This window comes from Mya arenaria, chromosome 13 (assembly GCF_026914265.1).
Source record: "Mya arenaria isolate MELC-2E11 chromosome 13, ASM2691426v1".
Classification (NCBI taxonomy): domain Eukaryota; kingdom Metazoa; phylum Mollusca; class Bivalvia; order Myida; family Myidae; genus Mya; species Mya arenaria.
The window spans coordinates 27,002,507-27,006,831 of NC_069134.1; the positions used below are offsets into that span (position 1 = coordinate 27,002,507).

The 4,325-nt window shown below is 34.5% G+C and overlaps 1 long non-coding RNA gene across 1 annotated transcript; it reads right to left on the reverse strand.

The window, feature by feature from the left end:
- Nucleotides 1–354: 354 nt before the first annotated feature.
- Nucleotides 355–1,715, reverse strand: LOC128213968 (uncharacterized). The gene is made up of 4 exons (XR_008257838.1): nt 1,615–1,715; nt 1,169–1,346; nt 796–860; nt 355–573 (listed from the first exon to the last, which is right to left on the reverse strand). It is a non-coding gene; the product is annotated as an uncharacterized LOC128213968 (long non-coding RNA).
- Nucleotides 1,716–4,325: the final 2,610 nt, after the last annotated feature.

Here is a 4,325-nt window from a genome sequence, read left to right on the forward strand (position 1 = left end):
CATTGTTCACACGTGGTTGGCTTAATCAAGTCACTTCAGGAACTCAATTTGTACAACTTCACCCATGTTCCTGATCAACAAAGTTGCACAAGTATTTCCCAACAATGGAATGTGCCAAAGGGATCAAAGATCAAGCCAGTTAGAGTGAACCAAGTCATAGTAGCACAGTCGGAAAAGGAAACCTGTCCTTTGCCAGATGGATACACACACCAAGTTTACAAATTTTAAATTTAATTAAATAAATGAACTACAAACACACAATTCACTTTACAATGCTTTTTTCCAAACATAAATAAACTAACAGTTATTCAATTATATCAAAGAAGCAGAAATAAAATCATATGATTCCTGTATAATATTTAAACAAATTTTAACTCTTGCTTCTTTGAGCAGAAATATATCGACATTTAAAGTTTGTTTATATTCCCACCAGTTGCTTTAAAATCTGAATTTCATAACACTTTGATGAAAGTGCAAACTGTAATTCTTCAACTTGGACTTCTTTTTGTGACAGCTGTTCTTTTAGGGAAGCATTCTGAGCGGTAAATGCAAACATATCCAAAGGTGATGTCCCTGAAAATAAATACATAATAAATTTTACATTTAAGACAAGATGTTTAAAACTGACTCCTACCATTTCTCAAGAGTGCGGGAATACCTCTGATTGAAATGCAGCACCTATTGATTTACCGAAAGAGTTCACACCATTAAATTACCACACAACCTGTGAAGACCGAAGTAAAATCGAACTGACAACAAGATCACAGGCATTGTTAGAGTGTTGGTTTCACTTACATGGACATTCGGTCTGTGTTTCTACTCCTTGTACAGTGTCTGCAGGATCCTGGACCAGCTTTTCTCTGAAAGAAATTGTTGTAATGTTGATATAATTATATGCAAAGTTACACACAAAAAACTGAATAATTTCCGTGTAATAATGTTCTCTTCAGTTCTTTTGAGTGTTCTGTTCTGTAACATACCAAATACTTGTATTAAAATATATGTAACTATAATGCTGTTGTTTGGTATTGAAAAAGGAACAGTGGCATTTTAAAAATGAGTAGAAGTCTACAAAATAATACAGTCTCAGTTTTGCAATTTATCCTACATGGTACATGTTATTCAATCTTTCGCGCACTCCATAAAGATAAATAAAACTCTAACGTACAGGCATGTGATATCTTGTATAAAATGCATACACTTGCATTTTGTGTATAAATGCTGCCATAAGTTTCCTTTCCAAGTGACCGCTTTGTGTGGAGTTTTCTTGAAGATGTTATTCTCCAGCAATCAGCTGATAATGGGTCAGGATACTCTTTAGATGGTCCATTTCCTCCATGAAAGTGCTTAAATATGCATAATAGTAAAATATAATTAGTGTGACAAGACTCCACAATGCCAGTCAGTAACATATTATACAATAAAACAGCAGTTTAAACTTGACACATTCTTTACCTGATGGAAACTGTTTAAGGTTTCAACTAGCATGATCATGGAAGTCAATATTTAGGACACAAGAAAGTAAACAAAATTGCATTTGCAGAATTCAGAATTTTAATTGAAATTATTGTATTTTGGTCGTTTTACGATAAAACCAAATTTTAATTTACTAACCTTCGAGCAGACATCTTCGTGCTGGTTTATCCTGTTAACATTCAGTTTCTCGTGTGGCCGTCCACAGGCTTTAATCCAGCATTTGCACTTTTCAATGTCGGATTAAATGTAGGAAATCGTTTAAATCCGCCTCCATTTAGTCCCTCCGGATACCTTTCATCCGCATAACATATTCCCCATCCGCATCGTTTAACCATTTTCACAAATAAGTCTTAAAACTTCAATAAAATGTCCGGTTGTCAACAGTTATCGCTGCTGTGAGTGTGGGTAAAGATGGCGGACAGGACTCGGTGAATAATATGCAGCTTTCTCATTGGTCAATAATGATTAGTCTGATTGACAGGTCGGATCGATGTATTACCTGACGATATAGAAATAGAAGAGAGTTGCTGACCATATAGACAATGAAGGAAAAAAGTTTTGAAATTAAAGATTTTATGCTAACTTTGTTTTGTATATATATATTTACACTTTTTATAGTGTACGTATAGACGGATGTTTGTGCATTTATTTTTGAAAATGAAATTTTATTGAAATGAATCGATTTCTATTTTTGCTGGTTTGGTGTAAATATGAGAAAATATCGAGGATTTAATAACTTTTTTAGGTTTTTCATCTAAAAATGTTTGAAATCAATTATTTAATTTTTCATCATTTTAATTAAGAAACTATTTCTCTTTAATCTGTTGTATTTTCGAAGTTGTTTTGTGAATAACGAGGCAAATATGTGCAAACTCTTTCTAATGAGTAAAGTTTGATCAGTATATATATATACTCATATGTAACACCATATGATGGAGTTCTGCTTGGATTGGTTACATTCTCCATCCTTGTTTGCCTTCTTACACAGCGACATAATTTTTATTGTCATTAAAATATTATGTTTTCATTTACCATCATGATTCAATAAACCTGGGGCGGCCCATGTGGTTGTTTTACACGGGGACTCTTAGATTCACTCTGCAACATATCAGCACCTTATTAATACACACATGATCGCGAATCATAATGGAGAAAACCCGTATAAAACCCTGTTCATGCAGCGCTATCAGCGCTTTGATTTCCCCTTGCGATTATTTCTGCGAAATTCCAGATAGTGTGTTAGCATATAATACGCGGCCTTTCCTGTCAGCAACGTCGAACACATATGATTAGGAATTATGTCTTGTTCAGATGAGTATGGTCTGATCATCTGAAGTAAGTAATGTTGTGGAGAGCACGTCTCCTTCTTCATAATCAACAATTTCTCCCCCCCCCCCCCCTCGGGCTCAAAATCAGACCAAGGGGTTATGTTCTTGGTGTTTACACAATTTAATGTGTCAATATCGGAGTTTAGTCCCGGTGTTGTTTTTACTTCAGACTGACTTCCGAAATTGAAACAGGAACAATCGAACCCTTGTAGTCTATAAGTGATCGCCTCGTTTTTCTCCATTGTAAGGAATGTGGTTCTTCTTCTCCTTATCATCCAACTGTTGATCCCCATGTCGTCAAACGCCCTCGACAGGCAGAGAGACATGGTCCTGTAAAACTATTTTTAAAAGTTCGATAAGTCGTAGAATTTCATTTTCATTTTACTTTCCAGTGAAAACAGAGTAAGTTAATGACTGATTTACAAAAAAATATATCGTCAATCAAGTAATTGTTTCCAAGAGATGCAAATTAAAAAATCCAACTTCCAATTTCATATAACGATAATTAACGACGATTTTTTTATCCAATACATGTATTGCTAGTGAGGTTACATACTTTTGCGCCTACCGTTTGTTTCCAATTAAGAATATGATTGTCTTGTGTATACACTTGGATACGGAGGAGATGCAGTCGAAACTTTTGCCATGCCTCTGTTTAAAGGCATACCGTGACAATGATGGAATGTCCATGGAAAAGCCTAGTAGTTGAGCATTAACTATTCTATTTCTCGTTCTATTATCTAGTCATAGTACGTTATTATTCGTTTTCAATGTTTTAATGACCCAAGTGCGTAATTTGTCAAAAGTGTTATCTATTTGACAAGAAGAGTTGATTAAAATGTCTTCTATTTGTCACATTTTAAAAATCTATATTTGATAAGTTAAATCTAATATGGTTAATGAATACGGCCGTAGAGCAATTTCTGTACCAAGAGTTAATTTTATAAACATAGGTGGACTTAAGGTCTATGTATTTTTAAACAAGTTTGGCTACTCGACTTGTTCCTGTAGATTATGATATATTATAAGTACAAACATGTATATATGATTAGCATCTATGAAACTATGCTGTAACTGTTGTTTTCTTTCATTCTGACCTTACTTGGAATGTCACAACGACAGCACTGGTTTGTTTGTTTAATTGTGTTGATCGAGAGGCAAGTTAGATTCCGCAAGAGTGATAGACGTGAGACAATGTCGCCAAAGGGCTAAACAAGAGCTTAGCAAAAGCGCTGCTGGAATGCAAACATCAATGCTTTAATTGTGATTGTATTTTCATTCGGACAAGGGACATAACTAAACAATTATTAAAGCCATATTCAAGGATATTTTTCCATATGCGTGTACTGTCACTTGCATAAAGATATCCATTTTCATATTGATATCTTGGATTGCCATGGTTAAAGTAAAAAACAAACGATAATGATGGCACGGATATTATGCAATAAAATGACAATTTGAAAATTAGACAAGGTTAAGGCTAACAGAACCTTGTTAAGTATTTGCTGTGCGGACGTCCTC